The sequence below is a fragment of the Aythya marila genome (genome assembly GCF_965140915.1).
Source record: "Aythya marila genome assembly, chromosome: Z".
Lineage (NCBI taxonomy): Eukaryota > Metazoa > Chordata > Aves > Anseriformes > Anatidae > Aythya > Aythya marila.
Window position 1 is genome coordinate 39,101,659 of NC_139080.1, and position 21,266 is coordinate 39,122,924.

The following is a 21,266-nucleotide window of genomic DNA, read 5'->3' on the forward strand; positions in this document are numbered from 1 at the left end:
AAGTCTGATTAAAAATAGCAATAGTCTAATTAAAAGTTAGATTTGTAACAATCAAAATGAATGAATAAGCTAGTTTTTAATATTCCTTGTGATTTAAAATCATAATTGATCTTAGAGTGTTGAGATTACATGCATGTTTCTTTTGTTTTAAATTGATACTGGCAAATAATAACCAGACATATATAGACATATATCTTATGATAGCAAGGGTATAGCAGTTTAGTAACTTATAGCAATGTATTATCTTTCTATATAGTATTGAAAGAGCCTCTAATTCCTGCTTTGTATTCTGTAATCATTGTAGTTTCATGAATTAATAATGAGAAATACATAAAAAAATCAAGAAAATTCTTTGGACTTCTTTTGAGTCTAATTCCTGAAGAAATTCAACATTTTAAGTACAGACTATATTCCTTTTACAAGCTTTAGTTTTTATTATTTATTTATATATATATATATATTAACAGAGAAAATATGTAATTCCTGATTCTGCTGTTTCTATTTTAGATGTAGACTCTTAGGAAATAATTCCTTTTAAGAATTTGACTGCAAAAAAACATACTATCTTGTTGCAATGATGGAAAGAGGCTGTACCTTGATATTTTCAGGCAGTTCCTTTAGAGCTTCTACAGCTGCTTGAGGCTAGAATGAACACTTTAAAAATTTGTTCTGTTTTTTAAATTTTAGGGGAGGAGGAAAGGGGAGGAGCTGGTGATGCCAGAGAAGCTATAAAGACAGAAGTAAATTATAGAGCAAGTAGACTGTAATTCAGACATCTATTTGCAAAATAATAGTTTGTTGTTGTTGTTTTTCAAAAAGAGTTCCAAAGAACATATTAAACTTCTACAAGAACAGAAAAAGGTTCTCCTCACAGGTCTCACATTGGCTGGATAAATGTTATTTCTTACAGAGTGACTGCATTTCATTATTTCATTACATATTTGTCTCAGTGATGTTTTAGGCAGCCTCTTTCCCTGCACTCACCACTGCAGTACAGTAAATTCATTTCATCCTGCAATAAATTAACAGTGATTTTCATCTGTCCTGTGTGGTATTTTTATTTTATTATATTTTATTTATTTTTATTTTATTTTATTTTATTTTTAAATTTATTTTTAAATTTTTTATTTTATTTTATTTTATTTTTAAATTTTTTGAGAAGCAATGATGAAGTTTTGCTTGCATCAAAGTTGTTTTTTATCTCTCCCTTTTCCTCCATAACTGATTCATTATCATTGCCACTACAGCTAGATGAGAACATTTAACCACCTTGGAAGTGCAGCATGAACAGTGCAACATCCTTTAAAGGTTAAAGAGTTAAATATCAGAATAAAGGCAAATCATATATATGGCATAAAAACAGAATTCTACTGGATATACCAGAAACATTGCATTCCAAAAGATGGTGCTGTTTTCCTAGAAGATGTCATTACTATCCTTCTGAAGAAACACAGCAAACAAGGTACCAAATTTTGGGGCATAAAAACACATTTGGGAAGTTCTGTCTCCCTTTACTAAATGTATTCAGTGTAAGTATCCCCTCAATTTTGATAGCCACATTCAGCCTTAAGCTCCATTTGATGCACAAGTGCTTGGGCTCTTTACTACAGGAAAGACATCAAGCATGTCCAGAGAAGGGCTACAAAGCTGGTAAAGGCTCTGGAACACAAGTTTTATGAGGAGCAACTGACAGAACTAGAGTTGTTTAGTCTGGAGGAGGTGAGGTTCAGAGGAGACCTAATTGCTCTCTACAACTAACTGAAAGGAAGTTGTGGGGAGCTGGGGGTTGGTGTCTTCTCACAGATAACTAGTGATAGTACTGGAGGGATTGATCTCAACTTGCACGAGGGGAGGTTCAGGTAGGAAATTACAAGACATTTCTTTTCAGAAAGAGTAGTCAAGATATCATCATCACTGAGGATGTTCAAGGAAAGGTTCAACATGGTGATTAGGGACATGGTTTAGTGAGCGATACTTGTGGTAGGTTGTTGGTCCAGATAATCTTGGAGTTCTTTTCCAACTTTAATGATTCTATGATTCATGTCTAACCAGCGTATTTTACAAAAATTGTTCTAGAGGAGAGATTCATATTATGTTTACCTTCCCTCGCAACAAGGATAGAAAGAAAGAAAATTTTCTCCCTTTATCATAGAATCACAGAATTGTCTAGGTTGGAAGAGACCTAAAGATCATCAAGTCCAACCTCTGACCTAACACTAACAAGTCCTCCACTAAACCATATCACTAAGTTCAACATCTAAACGTCTTTTAAAGACCTCCGGGGATGGTGACTCCACCACTTCCCTGGGCAGCCCATTCCAATGCCTAATAATCCTTTCAGTAAAGAAGTTCTTCCTAATATCCAACCTAAACCTCCCCTGGTGCAACTTTACCCCATTCCCCCTCATCCTGTCACCAGGCACATGGGAGAATAGACCAACCACCACCTCACTACAGCCTCCTTTAATGTACTTATAAAGAGTGATAAGGTTGACCCTGAGCCTCCTCTTCTCCAGGCTGAACAAACCCAGCTCCCTCAGCCACTCCTCGTAAAATTTATTCTCCAGACCCCTCACCAGCTTCGTCGCCTTTCTCTGGACCCACTCAAGCAGCTCGATGTCCTTCTTGTAGTGAGGGGTCCAAAACTGAACACTACTCCAGGTGCGGCCTCACCAGAGCTGAATACAGGGGGACAATCACTTCCCTAGTCCTGCTGGCCACACTGCTTCTTATACAAGCCAGGATGCTGTTAGCCTTCTTGGCCACCTGAGCACACTGCTGGCTCACATTCAGCCAACTATCAACCAATACTCCCAGGTCCTTCTTCACCAGGCAGCTTTCCAACCACTCATCTTCCAGCCTGTAGTGCTGCTTGGGGTTATTGTGCCCCAGGTGCAGGACCTGGCACTTGGCCTTGTTCAACTTCGTACAGTTGACCTCAGCACATCGGTCCAGCCTATCCAGATCCTCCTGCAGAGCCTTCCTACCCTCGAGCAGATAGACACAAGCACCTAACATGGTGTCACCTGCAAACTTACTGAGGGTGCACTCAATCGCCTCATCCAGATCATCGATAAAGATATTAAAGAGGACTGGCCCTAGTACCGGACCCTGGGAATGCCACTAGTGACCGGCCTCCAACTGAATTTGACTCCATTCACCACAACTCTTTGGGCCCAGCTATCCAGCCAGTTTTTAACTCAACGAAGCACATGCCAGTCCAAGCCACGAGAAGACAGTTTCTTGAGGAGAATGCTGTGGGAAACAGTGTCAAAAGCCTTACTGAAGTCAAGGTAGACCACATCCACAGCCCTTCCCTCATCCACCAAGCGCGTCACTTTGTCATAGAAGGAGATCAGGTTCGTCAAGCAGGACCTGCCTTTCATAAACCCACGCTAACTGGGCCTGATCACCTGGTTGCCCTGTAGGTGCTGTGTGATGACACTCAAGATAATCTGCTCCATGACCTTCCCTGGCACTGAGGTCAAACTGACAGGCCTATAGTTCCCCAGGTCTACCCTCTGGCCCTTCTTGTAGATGGGTGTCACGTTTGCTAGCCACCAGTCAACCAGGACCTGCCATGATAGCCAGGACTGCTGATAAATGATGGAAACCTGCTTGGCCAGCTCCTCTGCCAGTTCTCTCAGTATCCTTGGGTGGATCCCATCTGGCGCCATTGACTTGCATACATCCAAGTGCTGTAGCAGGTCACCAACCATTTCCTCATGGATCGTGAGGGCCACATTCTGCTCCCCATCTCCTTCCACCAATTCAGGGTACTGGGTATCCACAGAGAAACTGGTTTTGCCACTAAAGACTGAGGCAAAGAAGGCATTAAGCACCTCCGCCTTTTCCTCATCTTTTGTAACTGAGTTCTCCCCGCATCCAGTAAAGGCTGGAGATTCTCCTTAGTCCTCTGTTTTGTATTGATGTATTTGTAAAAACATTTTTTGTTGTCTTTGACAGCAGTAGCCAGATTGAGCTCCAGATGAGCTTTGGCCTTTCCAATTTTGTCCCTGCACTGCCTTGCAACATCCTTATAGTCCTCACAAGTGGCCAACCCTCTTCTCCAAAGATTATAAAACCTCTTTTTTTCTCCTAAGCTCAAGCCACAATTCTCTGTTCAGCCAGGCCAGTCTTCTTCCCCGCCGGCTCATCTTTGGGCACATGGGGACCGACTTCTCCTGCACCATTAAGATTTTCTTCTTGAGGAGCGCTCAGCCTTCCTGGACTCCTCTGCCCTTCAGAACTGTCCCAAGGGACTCTACCAACCAGTGTCCTGAACAGTTCAAAGTCGGCCCTCTGGAAGTCCAATATAGCGGTTTTACTGGTCCCCTGCCTGGCTTCTCCAAGAATGGAGAACTCTACCATTTCATGGTCATTCTGCCCAAGACAGCTTCCAATCACCACATCTCCCACAAATCCTTCTCTATTTGTGAAGAGAAGGTCTAGTGAGACACCTCCTCTGGTAGGCTCACTAACCAGCTGCGTCAGGAAGCTATCTTCCAAGCTCTCCAGAAACCTCCTAGACTGCTTTCTCTGGTCTGTGTTGTGCTTCCAGGATATATCTGGGAAGTTGAAGTACCCCACGAGAACAAGCGCTGACGATTGCGCAACTTTTGTCAACTGCCTGCAGAACTCCTCATCAGTCTCCTTATCCTGGTTTGGCGGACTATAACAGAGCCCCACCAGGATGCTTGCCTTGTTGGCCTTCCCACTGATCCTAACCCACAGGGACTCAACCTTATCATTTCCAGCCTCAAGTTCCACGACATCAAAACTCTCTCTGATACAGAGAGCCACACCACCACCCCTTCCGTGCTGCCTGTCCCTTCTGAAGAGCCTATAGCCAGACATTGCAGCACTCCAGTCATGAGAGTGGTCCCACCATGTTTCCGTGATGGCAACCAAGTCATAGCCTGCCTGCCACACGATGGCTTCCAGCTCCTCCTGTTTGTTACCCATGCTACATGCATTAGTGTAGATGCACTTCAGTTGGGCAATTGCCTTCTCTCCCAGCCTTGCCATTGTTACCCCTGGCGCAGCTCTAACAAGCCTAGTTTCAGCCCTGTCACCCTTCTCACCTAGTTTATAGCCCTCTCAATGAGCCCCGCCAGCTCCTGGCCTACGATTCATTTTCCCGTTAGAGATAGGGACCTGTCTGTGGCCATCAGGCCAAGTGCCGAGTAAAGTGCCCCATGGTCAAAAAAAAAACAACAAAATTTCTATGTTGGCACCAGCCTCTGAGCCACGTGTTTATCAGGTGGGCTTTCCGTGTCCTCTCTGTACCCCTCCCTGCCCCCTTAGTGATAGACAAAAACACCACCTGTACTCCCGCTCCATTCACTTACTGTCCCAGTCCCCTAAAGTCCCGTTTGATGGTCTTCAGGCTTCTGTCTTCAATGTCATCACTGCCAGCCTGGACTATTAAAAGAGGATAATAGTCAGAGGGGCGAACCAGGTTGGGAAGCTTTCTGGCAATGTCCCTGACCCTGGCCCCAGGGAGGCAGCAGACTTCCCTACGGGTAGGGTCAGGCTGTTCCAGGGCCCTCTGTTCCCCTGAGAAGGGAGTTGCCCACAACAATCACCCTTCTTTCTGTCTTGGTGGAGGCAGTCCTGAGACGTGGAGTTGACTTCCTTGCCCTAGGCATCTTCCTGGCTAGACTTTCTATCTCTTCCTCACCTACCGGTCTCTTGAGCTCCAGGGCCTTAAACCTGTTGCGTAAGGGCACATGGGAAGGTGGGGTTGGCAGGGGGGCCATCGCCTGTGATGTATAGCAGGAAATTGTTTCCTTGCCTCCTCAACTCCTAGGTCCCCTCCCTCTGCCTGACAGCAACAGGGCAGGGGGTCCATCCCCATTTGGGGTGTCTCACCCTAGTACCTGTCCTTCAGGCCCTGCAGGGAGTTGCTCCACAAGTCTATCTCCTGCTCACACTCCCTGATATCCCTCAACCTCTCAACCTCCTCCTTGAGTTCTGCCACCAGACGGACCAGGTCATCCACCTGCTCGCACCTCATGCACACAGTCTCTCTGCCCCCCGCAGGTGGTAGCAACAGGCTCAGGCACTCCCTGCATCCGGAGACCTGAACTGCTGCATTTTTGAGTGGGCAGTCAGTCTGGATGTGTACAGACTTCCTAGAGAGAGCACTGTGCCTAGTGGAGACCATTGCAGCTTAGCTAGCGGTAGACCACCGTTAGAGTAGTTGTTCATATGGGCGGGGGGAGGGAACACTCTGCCCTTCCTGCTCACCCTGCCTGCGCGAACTACTGCGCCACGCCCTGTTTGCCACGCTTGTGGTTGCTCTCACTCCCTAGGGGCAGCTTTTGAGCGGCCAGGGAGGGAGCGCTCGTCAGCCTCCCTCGGGGGGGCTACCTAGTCCAGGCGGCTCCCTCAAGTGGGCTCGATGCTGGAAAAAATAGCCCTGCCTGTCCAATCCCCCGCTCTGCTGCAGAATGCGTCTGCCCCAGAGCCGATCATGGCAAGTGGCTTTATTAGGGTGTTTATTTTTTCCTCTCTATATTTAAGAGAATACCAACTTTCAAGAATCTCTAGTCTAAATGCTTAATAAACCAGTTTAAAAAATATAGGGCATACACAAAATCAAGGCATTACATAAATGCTGCAAATATGTGTGGATTCTTTGCAGCAACAGACCTATGCATGGCATATGTGACACGGAAGCCGGAAAGTTGCCTTTTAGCTTCTAAGCAGTTTCTGTGTCTGAATACTTCTGTGGCTGAACAGATAGGTGTTTTATCCTCCTGACACTGAAGTAGTGGTGATTTTAAAATTATGCACAAATTAATTTTGTGATTATTGTTATGATTGTCACAGAAATTAGAGTCTAAGACAAAACCAAAAACAAACATACACACACACAAAAAAAAACTTGCAAACCATAAAGTAGATCTCAATTGTAATTGACACCCAATTAAACCACTGCCTGTTCCTACCAGGATCACCCCATGTACATTTAGCCACAGTAATACCCATATTTAGAAAGTCTATGGCTCCCTCACATCCTCACATGTTCTTTGTTTGTTTGTTTGATTGATTGACTGATTGATTGAATTTAATTGAGATTGAATGAGTGTGTATGTTCATGTTTTAACCTAAGCGACAAAGCTGGGGAGTGGGAGGGGGGGGAGGAGGAGGAGGAGGGAATGAGAGAGAAGGAGAGGGAGACCGAGAGGGAGGCATTCTGACTCTTTACCTTAAGCAAAAGTCTTCCAGAGACTGCATTCCTTAGAGCAAGGGCAAAAGGTCTTGTTCAAGCTGTTCAAATTCAGGAAATGTATTGCGAATTTGAAAGTTCTCTGAAGTACCCACATCATCACTGAATCACTTTATATCTGACACTAACTCACAACTTTCAGAGGTAAGAGAGAAGAAGAGATCATGAGGCCAAAGAAAACAGAATTCAGCTACAGAGGACAGAGCAGTAATTCTTATAGCTACTTATTATCAGTGTGCTTTCTGAAAAGTGTTTCAAAGCATATTCTAGACTTCTTCCAACAGTACCCTCAGAGTAGCCACTCTGACTGTATAGCAATTGCATAACTCCACAGGACTCTGCAATCTTCTGGTTTGAAACCTTCTTCAGTTTTCATTTGTGCAGTTGCTTAAAAATAATGTATTCCAGAAAAAAAAATATATTAATAATAAAATAAAAAAGATCACTGCTGAGTCAGTAAGAGCAAACTGAGGATACTGGAGAAAGACAGGTAAATCATTGTTTATAAACTCTAACTCCTTTATTCTATGTCCAAACCATGATCAAAAAGTTACGTTCACTGAGTGGTTGCCTCTGAAAGACATGTGGAACTGTGTGCTGGGTCAGTGTTCACTGAGATAGCAATAGGTAGGTAATGTTCTCAGGCACATTGCACCTGGGACAAAAGCAGAGAATCACTTTTCAAAGCAAATTAAATCTCAGTCATTTGCTGAGAGATTCTACCATTAATTTGCACACACCATTTATTCTGTCTCTTACCACCAACAAGGTTTTCAGATCAAGCAAGTCCAGTTTTGGAATGAGAGATAGTTTCAAATTAAATTTAATTGTCATAACCAAGTTGCATCCCTTTCCCAATTCATATTGCACTAGATGTCATTCAGATAAAAGGAAGATTGGCAAAAAGCCAGCAATCTCACCCAGCCAAGTCCTGACTATTCACAAACACTAATAAATAATTAAACTGCAACCTAGCAATGAAATTCTTGACTGATGAGTTCAGCTGCTACATCCTTCCATGCCAGTAGCAGATCCCTGTTGCTGGAGTACACACGACTGGTTAGAACCTCTGACCTCTGGCCTCTTGTCTACTAATTAATCTGTGACTTTCATGATACAGGTTATGATTCACCTGAGTATGGCTACAAAGGTAGTTAAAGTCTGAAGTACCCGCCCCATGAGTAGAGACTAAGAGAAGCTTCGGGGAAGTTTCTCTTGTTACCTTCAGCTGTCTGATGGGACAACACAGAAAAAAACTGAGACTCTGATATGTGCAGGATGAGGATGAGAGATAGCAGAAACACAGGAAAATCCAAATGGATTTGAGGACAACATTTCACAATGAGGTAGTCAGCGAACAGACTTCTACAGATGGTGCAGCTTCATGTTTGGAGATATTCTCCACCCAAACAGACAAGGTCTAAGAAATCCACTCTGGGGGAAGGGTTAGACTGGGCCTCCAGAGCTGCCTTCAATTTGAAGTTATATCGTGATTATATGATTGAAATTGAAATTCCACTAAATGCAACTAAATACAATATTGTCAGATACAACTATATATATATATATAAAATAAAAAAAGATCTCCCCAAAATTCTAAAAGCCATATAAAAGGTAAACATTTACTGCAAGATTTTTTATTTATTTATTTATTTATTTTTTTCTGGAAAATTTGGTCTTTTATTCTCATTAACTTGTGGAAATTTGACTTTGTAAACTTTCTCTGCTTTGTGGACATAGTTACATTTTTACTGAAAATACCTTAATAAGGTAATTCTAAGGTATTTACTTAAAATATCTTAATATTCTTCCTCAAAGAGCGTAGTGGTACTAGAGATTATGATTTTAAATCATCACTAAAATCATAACTATAGGTTATGATTTTAAAATGAAAGAGTGTAGATTTAGATTAGAGGTTAGGAGAACATTCTTCATGCAGAGGGTGAGGAGGTACTGGAACAAGTATCTCACAGAAGGTGTGGATGCCTCAAACCTGGAATTGTTTAAGGCTGGGTTAGATGGGGCTTTGAGCAACCTGGTCTAGTGGGAGATATCCTTTCCCATGGCCAGGGGTTGGAATTAGATTATTTTTAACATCCCTTCCAAATCAAAGCTCAACTCATGCTTCTATGAAATTAATTTTCCAAATTTCTGGCCAAGGAGTAAGAACTGACAGAAAAGTCACATGCAATGTAAACTTTCCAAACTAAACAGAAAATGAAAGACTATGCAAGATTTTTCTAAGTAATTGATTTGTATTATTCAATTCTAATGGGGAAAAATCATTTTCAATATATTTTAAAGTATTTTATATATTAAAAAAAGAAAAAAGAATATTCATAAAAACTAATAGAAATCTTTGTTATCTATAGTGTGTATCATTGTGACTTCTGAAGATCATCTAATACAAACCTTCCAGCTTAAACAGGTTGCACTGGCCTGTATGCAGTTGGGTTTTGAATATGTCCAGTGACAAAGACTCTACAATCTGCATCCAAGAAAACACAGAATCTTCAACATAAGGCCAGCATTAGTTAATTTTCTGTTATAACAAAAAGGGCATTAATTCACTTGCAGAAAGATTATTTTTTCTTTATGTGATCCACTTTATATGATCTACTAAATAAAATACGTATATTTGAAAACCATCAACATGTTTAGCAGCTGTGATAAAACACCTAGTCCACACAGAAATCTACTTTTAAATTAGATTTTGAAGCAGTTGTCTGTATTCTTTATCTTATAAATATTCAGTAGAAGCAAGTAAAGAAAAAAAAATGTGAGGTGGTACTTTTATACAAGCAGCTACAAATCCTCAGAGGCGTTTCTTAAGTGAGTCTTACAAAGCTTTCTGCATTAATCAGTCATAAACTATATAATAAAAGAATGAAAATAATTGAAAATAATTAACTCCCTTTCACACAGTAAAGACTCTATAAATATCTGAAATAAATTTCAGAAAATGTGAATTCTGTTGGAGGTATAGATTTCACTTGGCTTATTCCCATACAGCAGGAAAAAAAAAAAAAAAAAAAAAAAAGTAATCATAAAGATAACTCAAATCAAGTATATATTATGTATTTTTGCTCTTATATCTTCATATATTTTTGTGTAGACATGAAGACATGAAGATAATCTTCTTAAAGAAGTGTCTAAGACCAAAGCTCATATGAGATGAGCTTCAAAGCTCATCTCATTCAAAATATCATTTAAAACTTCCTCTTTTTTGTTGTAGTTAAATCTCTCTTTAGAGAAACTAAAGTATATTGGTATCTTGGTTTTTGTTATTTTTGTTGTTTTATTTTGTATTTTCTGTTGATGTTGTTGACCCCTTCTTTCTTCTTTATGTATATATTTATTTATTTATTTATATTTATATATTTGCTGAGTTTTTATGTTTAGTTTCCCAAAGAGACCTCCATTTAAAAGATACAACTCCAAAGGAGTATGTTTAGCAAAACATACTTGGTTTGCCAAATATTGCCTAGGATTTGCACTCCATGGGAAGGAAACAACTTGCTAGAAGACATCTTATTGCATCTTTGTTTTATCCACAGTTTGGGTGGAGAGGGTAGCAAAACTTTGACTGCAGGGAATAAATACTCTTTAAGATACAGTTAGGAACTGATCCTTGAACATTCTAAGAATGTGTATGCAGCCCAAGATATAACCTGAAGTGCTATAAGGTGCCCTGTGGTTGGCAGCATAATGGAAATGCCATTTAGCAAAAAGTCTACCACAGAAAAACGTATGATAGCAGGGAAAACAAACAAACAAACAAACAAACAAGAAAACAGCAACAACAACAAACCCACAAAATATAAGAAAACAAAACAAAACAGAAAACCACTGTTAATATTGTGCCTTTGAAATGTGTCAATATAAGGCAGGATTAGGTTTATGACCTACTTGTGGGTCATAATTTTATGCAATAGTGACAATATTTGATTGTTGATTTTGGTGCATTGACACTGTTCAGAAAAAAGTCCCTCTATAGTAAGATTCCTGTGCAAACAACTGAAAAATTACAGACCCTTATTTATTGTAATTTTTGCAATAATCTGCTTCAGGATTTGATATACAGATAGAGAATAACAAATATATCTCTGAATATCTCTGTATTTGGGGCTTTTTTCTTGTCAAATCTCTAGAGTGTATCCAATAAGAATTACCTTCAGTGTCTCAATTTAGAAATAAAAAGCCATGTCAGACTGATCAGTTTTATTTTCTTTTTTTACACCACAAGGAGGTGCTATTGATCTTTTCTAACAAAAGTAGGGAAGTAGTGGAAGAGGGGAAGGCGTTGGCCTTCCACACTACTAATTAGTATTCCATAAATTTTAATGCTTTTCTTTGAAACTTCCTTTTTGGCCTTAGATGAAAACAGGAGATAGTAAGCATTCCTTTTCTTTTAGTTTTAGCTGAGTAGTTGTGGCATATTCTTTGTAACGCAAATATACATTTTTTGTTTTTCATTATTGTTTCAGTTTTCATGCTAACCTCACATCCCGTGTGCTGCTGGTGCTCACACAGGAAGAAAAATGGATCATTGAGAATGTCTCCAAACCAATGTCCTGATGCTGAGGTTTTTTACTTGATGAAGTACCATTGAATTGGAATAGTTAAAGTAAAGGATGAAGGTCATGAGACAGTTCTACACTGTAAGGAAAATATTAGTTCAGCATAAAGCTGCTCATTTCTAGCTGTCAATATGTTGAAGTCATTAATAAATATCTGCATTACTTTTTTTTTTTTTTTTTTCCCCTATTCATCTGCTCTTTGTTCTTGTGCATAATACAAAATGAAATGTCTTGCATTTTGGTATCGTACTTGCTATTCTGCCTTAGTTATGGTTAACATATGCTTTATGCAAACGTAATCAATTCCTAGTTGATAATTTAACAAGTTTAAGTAATATCTAGAATGTAAAAATATTGATGCAACCTCCAGGGAAATTCAGTCATATTTGTATTTCTGTATTTATAACTGTATTTCTACAAGACATCTTTTCTTGTAGGAATAAAATAAATTTCCTTCCTGTACTAAATTTTGCCTAATATTCATGATTCTACAGAAAACACAAAGGGAAAGCATAATGTCCTGAAATGTCTGCTGTTGACAGCAATACCAGTAGATCTGATGAACATAAGTTCACAAAACATTTCAGAGACTTTGAGGTTGTGTCAGAACACAGTGCCATTACAGACAATTTTTAATGATAATGCGTAGTTGCTATTTCTGCATGTTCCTTCTGCTGGCTTCCAATAATCTCCACTGTTGAGATGATTTCCTCTATCCTTTCTCCTTTAATACTTTTTCTACTTTGGAACTAAACAGTTAACCAGTTCTCAGTACTATATATGTATATCATAAATAAATAAATAAATAAAAAATATATAAATTTTATAAATATATATGTGCTTATATATTTAAACCTTTTTCACCTTTTCTAGCAGATGGAAAACCTGAGAACAGAAACAAGGACTTCAGCAAAACCACTGAGCATATCTGCAAGAGCTGCATGTATGTACCATTTTCCTTAGAATTTGAGTATTTGTATTTTTGCTCTCAATCCCATACTTCTTTTGGTCAGCACTTTATTCTGAATTAGCAATTCTCTTAGCAATTCCTTTGAAAGATGCACTAACAAAACTAATCCAACTGAGATGAGAATATCTGTACAAAAAAAAAAAACTTAAATAGTGCCTTAGCTATCACATTTTTATATCAGTGTTTAGTACACATTACTTCGTTTCCTCTCACACCTCTCTACATATTTGGAGAGTGCTGATTTTCATTGTTTCAGCTATCTGCTCTCAAAGCTGAGCTTTATTGTTTCTTCTATTTACTCTGTGTGAAAATTCATGATTGCATTGCCCTGTGACTTTTCACTCAGCTTTTCTCTACAATAAAGCTATATTCCCTTTTGTTCCTTGTACCTGTCATAATTTGCTTATTTCTAAACTTCTTGAAGTTAATAGACTCTGTTTATTCACTCTTTCCTGACAGAAACTAATTTTTATCATTCTATTGTTTTCAAATGTATCTTGTTGATTTCAAAACTCTGTTCAAAAAATTGTTGAGTACATAATATTATTTTTTTTCATTCTTTTAAGGTTTTCAGGAAAAAAAAATAATGAAATCAGCTTCATAGAAAGCTGGTCATCCACTTTATTTCATTTTACTGATCTGTTTTTCCATCTTTCTTTTTCCAAAAGCTCGATGAAAACTTTTTTTTCCTAACCACCCATGATAAAATTCTCCAAAATAGACAAAATAAAAAACCACATACACTACCTACTAGAAACTAACCTACTAGAAGTTATTTGTATTTTTTCTTTTCTTGTGTTCAAAACCCAAATGTGTATTTAGAAGAAATGTCAGTTCTTATTCACATTTTCAAGAAGAAAATAATAAATCTAGACATACTCCCTCAGCACCCCCCTCTCCCATTCCCCCCCCCCCCCCCCATCGATTTGTCTAGTAAAAACCATATAAGAACTAACTTAACTAAGATATATTAATCTCATATGAAATTAAAGTCAGCTTGGGAATATCAGAAACAATCAGAAACATCAATCAGAAACATCAGAAACAATGTCTTTGGGTATGACTACATTGCCAAAGAGATTTCTGATTTATTGATTGATCACCAGCCCCTGCTCTTGTTTATTTGCTTTCTGTCTCTCATTTGAAACAAAATACTGAGCTTCCTCTGTCACAAAGGTATGGTCTACATCTTTCCAGGAAAATTTCCTCGTAAAAAATCCTAAAGAAACTACAACTTTAAAGCAATCCTGGCAGGCTTCATTTCTTCTGGTCATTTACTTGTGTCGTAGATACTCGGAGAAGAGGAAAACAGCTTTGTAATATTTCAAAAAAATTTGGATTGAAAATGTATGCATAGAAACCTACCTGTAAGTGCATGGGGGATCCATCTACAGTGTGGCTGGAGCAACTCTGCATTTCTAAACTTAATTTTAAGTATTGTGGTCAAAAAATATCATTCAAGATTGAGAGACATTGTTTCTCTGGAAAAGATGACTTAAGGTATCATGATGAAATGTGGTAATTAGGAAAAGGAAGTTGTAGTTTTGACAAATGGTGTCATTCAAAAATATAGTGTAAATGACTACATTTTGTGTTCAGTTAGAATAAGCTGTGGAATATGAAGTCTTTGATGGGGGGGGAGGGAAGAAAAAAAAAAAAACAACTACACTTCTTATACTTCTTGTTAGGGTTTTCATTGTGGATGTAGTGCTGTGGAGAGAACTTAATAGGAATTTTGCCTCAGGCTAACTTCTCCCCACGAAGAAAAAATGCAATTCTAATGTTTCCAAATGCTGGGCATACTTTGTGTTGTGTATTAAAACAGCCGCTTGTGAACTTTGATTGAACAGACCCTTGTGAACCTTGATTGGCTCTTTGTGGTGTATCATAAAATATGAAGATACTGTATGGGAACTACATGCTGGAAATGTAAGCCTCCAGGTAATTTCTATCTAGTTCTGCAGTCACGTTGTTAAAAGGGTCACTGTATATTGTGTCACTCGACCTTCATTGAAATCTGCTTTACTACACCATCACTGGATGCAGTCCAGGATGTTTTATCTTTTAGCCAGTTCAAATATGCCTAGTCATGCAGTCATGCTGTAATTATTCTTTATCTCAGTGCAACACAGATTGCTGAAACGAACTACTTCTTGCCCTTACATTCTGTTTAGACACATCCACTATGTGAGAAAGAAAGTATAAAAAATTTGTTATACCTTATTTTGCATAATTTCTGCAGGAACCCCATACACTCAAAGTCCTCAATGAAAAAACACTTCAGCAGTCAGTTTATTTTCAGTCAGTTATCCATTCAAAGTCTCATCCTAGAGGTTCTCCAGTTTTATAATCTTCATAGACCAGAGCCCAAGGTTGCATGGTCATAAATGGCCATAAATGGCCATAGTGGATTTTTAACTTCAGCAATTCAACACAGATTACTTTAAATCTCTAGCATTTCTAAAAAAAAAAAAAAAAAAAAAAAAAAAAAAAAAAAAAAAACACACAAACCTTGTAGAAGTCCTAGTTTCTATTGACTTGTATGTATCTCATTATCTTAGTTTCTTATTTACTTTGCTCTGCCACTGATCTCCTCTATGGTTTCTGATTCACCACAGTGCTACACTACTCTTATTCTGAATACACAACTATGCCTAGAAAATTAGAGTAACACAGTAGGGTTACCAATTTTTAATGATTTTTTTTTTAATATTTAAGAGTGTTGAATAATATCATAACCAAGTCATTTGACACACATAAAGCAAAAATACATAGAAAACTTTTATATTGATTTTAAGTGTGGAAGTGTACCACACTGTGAGATGAAATCTGTGCACAAATATGAAGTGCACTGATCTGATCAGCAAGTTATGTTGGAGCTTTTGTTAATCATTGGACGTCCCTTTCCCTCTCTCTGTATGTTATTGAATTCCAAGAGACAGCAATATTAGGAGGAATTTCTACAAGCAGTGGAGCAGGAGCACTTTAGATTAGAAAAACTGTAATAGCTCTAGCAAACGTAACTTTTCACCTCCAATTTGTCATTTGATTTTCATCATGGTTGATGACAGATAATAGTTTTCTCATTTAACTTGAATCTTCTATGTGGAATGGAGAATGACTGTTCCTAAATTTAAAGGAAAACCTTCTAAAGTAAGAGCAATAAAAAGTATGGCTTTTGCAGTTGGTTGAAAATTTTCATCTAGAAGTATTTTCAATTGTTTTTTTTTCTCTTGAGGAAGAGTTATATAAACAGAAAAAGATTAAAATATTTCAAAATATTTCAAAATATTTGATACTGCATGGTGTAAGTTTCATGTAAAAAACAAATCATTTGCATTTCACTGATTTCTTTCTTGTTTTCTACAATATTCTCTAGAGATTTGACTGTAGTTCAACACTGTTCCATGTCATATTGAAGTGAAAAAAATTATAAGAAATTACACTGCCTGAAAGTTTGATTCTCAGAACCATAAGAAAAAATATAATAGATTAGCCATCATCTTATTCTTTGAAAAGTTTTCTCATTGGTAAGTAATGTAGTACTGGATAGCCTGAATTCAAAAAACATTTAGGATTTTATGAGATATCACCTTAGAATCACAGAATCTTTGAATATCCTGAATTGGAAGAAACCCAAAAGGATCATCAAGTCCAGCTCCTGGTTCCACACAGGACCACCCACAAATCTTGGAAGTCTGAGAGCATTGCTTAAATGCATCTTGAATGCAGCTTGAATGCATCTTAAATGCAGCTTGGTGCTGTGGCCTCTTCCCTGGAGAGCATATCTTCCTTAAATAATGTGTTGTGTTTGGAGCATCATTTGAGGCAGGGAAAGGATACTGTGAGGAGAGGAACTCACACATGACAGGGAGGTTTTAGTACCACAGAACGATGGGTTTCAAAAACAATAAGCTGAGACTAGGAAAAAAATTGAAGACTCATTCAACTATCTCCCTTTGGGATCCCATGATTATGGAATTAAAAGAACTGAGAATGTTTTATTCTCCACATTATAGCAGTGGCTGGGTGGTTGGAAGTGGAAAATAGGAAGAAGGTTATTATTTTCTATACCACTCTGTTTCCTTATCTCTTGGTTAGCTAAGCCCTGGTCACTTTCTTATTTGAATACATTCAGAAAACCCAAACTTTAAGGTCAAAAGAATTTTACCTTACTTCTTATTGAGATTGAAAGTCTATGGATTATAACACATCACATGCCTTACAAGACAGTTTACTGAATACTATTTAGTGTAAATCAAGACATCCTGCAGATTTTTTTTTTTTTTATTAAGATGTTGTCTTTGATACATTTAGTACTTTGCTTTTATTCTTCAGACACCTCCTTCAATTAAATGGTTTCTGTACATTTGGAAAATATCTACTTAAGTACAGCAAACATTTATACATATTTAATTGCCATGATGCATTAAGATAGGTTACTTGTTTATCTGAGATGCAAACATTTTTATGTGCAAGCATATACTTGAAAATCTGTCAAAAAATCAGTTTTAGCAGCCAGTTCAGTTTAGCAGTTCACTTGTTTGTTTGTTTTTTATTTTGTTTCATTTTATTTTATTGAGAATGGTGAGCCCTTGATCTCTGGCTACATTCTTTTTCAATTTAATTTAAAATATTTTATTAAACCTATGCTCAGTCAGGAATCATTTCAGGAATCATATGACTGAAGAAATACACTTGCAGACATCAGATTATTCATGTTAGGAATGTTCAAATGTGAATTAGTGAGCATTAAGTTTACCAACAGACACACACACACAAAAAAAATAAATAAAATTAGTAATTTTTGTAAAAGAATGGAAGGGAAATACTGAAAATGAAATCTAACAAGATAAGGAATTATAACCTGCAAATTAAAACTCAGCTAATCAATAATTATTTTAATACACAATTGAGTTGAAGTAAGCAAATCACATAATAAAGCAAATTCTGTCTGTGGTATTCCCCAACTTATCGTCGATGAAACAGTACTCAGAATTACCTTGAAAGGAACAAGCAAATTACTTTCATTCACTCTTGAAAAAGAGTGTACATGTACATGTATATATGTAGTATGCAAAGGAGAAGGAAATGTACAAGGAATAGTTTGGAAAGGAAAGGGAAGTGCATTTTAACAAATTCCTTGTTTCATAGCTTTTTCAAGGTTTAACAACCCAGACAATATATTTCTATTTTAAATCTTCCACCTATTTATTATTTTCTTTTTTTTCTGCAAGAAAGTAGGAAATTTCTATAGGAAAGAGGAAGAAGATTTTTAAATGAATTCACTATTAAGAGAGCAGGTCTCAAGGAATCTTAAAAGAAAAGAAAATCAATATACACAAAAATACAGAATACTCATAAATTTCAAACTCCCCATTAAAATGACAAGTAATTTTAATATATATATAATATTTGAGAAAAATGTGTTTTCTAGGAACAAATCCCAACTTCTGTTGAACAATGGGCACAGAAAAACAAGTAAGAAAAGTCATTTAACATTAATATTTTTATTAAGGCCTTGACTATGACAAAACAGTAATAGTAATATTTTTCATTACTAAACACTGGTCAATCTCTCACTTATTAAAGAAGGTATGTGCAAACCTTATTTAAGCAATATTTACCAAAAAGAGGAGAGGAGAGGAGAGGAGAGGAGAGGAGAGGAGAGGAGAGGAGAGGAGAGGAGAGGAGAGGAGAGGAGAGGAGAGGAGAGGAGAGGAGAGGAGAGGAGAGGAGAGGAGAGGAGAGGAGAGGAGAGGAGAGGAGAGGAGAGGAGAGGAGAGGAGAGGAGAGGAGAGGAGAGGAGAGGAGAGGAGAGGAGAGGAGAGGAGAGGAGAGGAGAGGAGAGGAGAGAAAGGAAAAAAGAAAAGAAAAGAAAAAAGAAAAGAAAAGAAAAGAAAAGAAAAGAAAAGAAAAGAAAAGAAAAGAAAAGAAAAGAAAAGAAAAGAAAAGAAAAGAAAAGAAAAGAAAAGAAAAGAAAAGAAAAGAAAAGAAAAGAAAAGAAAAGAAAAAGAAAAGAAAAGAAAAGAAAAGAAAAGAAAAGAAAAGAAAAGAAAAGAAAAGAAAAGAAAAGAAAAGAAAAGAAAAGAAAAGAAAAGAAAAGAAAAGAAAAATTCTTAAGTATACTATTAATCCCCATAGCAAGTGAAGTACTCAATTCTTCTGTAATACATCTTCATCCTAAACTTTATTTTACCAAATTGTAAACTGATCTCTCAGTCTTGCTATTGGAAATTAAAATGAACTTGTCTCTGGTCATGTTTAAATGCTATCTAATTTGCTAGAACATAGTTAATTCATATTTGATCGTGTGTTTTTATATTTATTTCATATTTATAATTCTAAAACAACTACAGGATTTTATTCCTTGGTGATTATGATTTTCTTTTTTAAATCTGAATGACAGGTTGGAATTTTTCAGTCAGCCACCAAAATTAGAGGTGCACACACAGGCTAACTGGTCTTTGCTGTAAGAGCACCAACAGCAAAACTGGAATTGAAGTCTGGCCTATAATTTAGTATATATATGTTAGCTCAGGACTTAACAACTGTTAAGTCTCTCAGATACTTTGATACAGACCCCTTTCTTGAGTGTTATTTACAGCTGTTTAGGACCTTATTTACGACACTAAAATGAAACAATGGGCAGTAAGGTAGTAAAGAAACTGTTTTTTCTTGTATAGTTTTGAGTTTTTTATAATCCTGTTAGAGAAAACAAAGGAAAGTGAGAGGAATAACTGTTGTGTTTTCTTTGCCTGAGTTATCCTTAAGTGATCTAGAGTGTTAATGACAGCAATGATACCTGAAGTAGGAAAACGGAAGGATTTTAGGAAAGACAGCTGTAACATCAGAAGAGCAATTCAACAATTGAGAATAGATCTTTATAAAATACATAGTGATTATATGCATGGGATTGAGATATTTTTTCAGATATTATCTGAAAAGTCATACCAATAACTACTAGCAGAACATTAAAATGCAAGAAATTTCTCAGATAACAGGAAAAACACACACACACAAAATGATTATTAAAGCTTGGGAATTGTACCAATGCATTTTTGATAACGTAGCATAAGAATACAAGCACATCTGCTTTCACTAACACAAAGCCTAAGGGCTTAATCCTGATTACACATGGTATAAATTGAAATGATCCTACTGTTAGTCTGGATTTGCTAAGTATAGATATAAATTAAATGAGAAATGAGTACTAAATTACTTTATTTTCTTTTATTCCAAGAGAGGTTGTTTATGAATTCTGCCCTGGCAAATCCTTACCACCTACATAATGTTTCAGACAGTCAAAGAACACTATGAATGGTAATAAATTGACAATATAGAATATTTAATTTTTCAAGTAACCTGAGCAGATTTGAATGATCTCAGCCAGGAAATTTAGATTTAAATTTAACAATTTTTAATCAATAAAAATAATGAACTTATATGCAAAAGACTTTACCTTTTACTAAACATTTCATAATAATCTTTTATGTAATATTTAGCATAGATACTATATCCATGTATATAGTTTTGGGGAATATATGCATTGATATTAAAGATAGACTGCAAGATAGCCCACTTTAACAGTTCATAAAACTAATAAAATTAGTTATGAAGGAGTTTATGAATATATTATTTTCAAAAGAAAAGATGATAGCAGTAGTACAGAAAATCAATGAAGTATATACTGAAAATCCTACAGGAACATTACTGTTGTTGATATCTCAATTACCAATCAAGTAATATAATGGAATCTCACAAGACTTTTAACAATTACATTTAATTACAGGGAATAACCTGTTAAAATGCAAATCAGACAGCAATGTATGTCAGCTGAGTATGTGGTCTTATTAAATCTTTGGGAATTAGTCCATATTAATTCAGTCCAAATGTCCCTTTAGTGCAGGAAAAAAATAAAATAAAATAAAAAATCATTCAATACAGAATTCCATGTTCTTTTAATACAGAAAATAGCTGGTTTGAGTAATCATACCCATACAACACTTTTCTGATAAAGCAGCTGTCTTCAGAAAAATCTCAAACCCAGTGAAACTTGAAACAATACCCGAACAAATAACTAAGGAGTCATCCAAAGGAAATCTCCTTGTCTGTAAAAGGTCTTTATTTCAGGTAGTCATCCACAGGGAAAAAAAAAAAAAAAAAAAAAAAAAAAAAAAGTTTTTTGGTGGTGGTGGTGGTTTGTTTGTTTGTTTGTTTGTTTGTTTTTTAATCAGATACACCACTAACTTCAAATATATCAGGTATTAAAATGGTAGCCCTTGGAAAAGTCAGAGTTGATTCATGTGATGAAATAGAAAACAGTCACTTTACACAGTTCAGTCAGCTAACATTCAAGCAAGCACACAGTGGAAAGGTGCTCTCACAGTTAACTCATGTTTTCCTAATAAGAATTAAATGGGAATAAAATAAAATAAAATAAAATAAAATAAAATAAAATAAAATAAAATAAAATAAA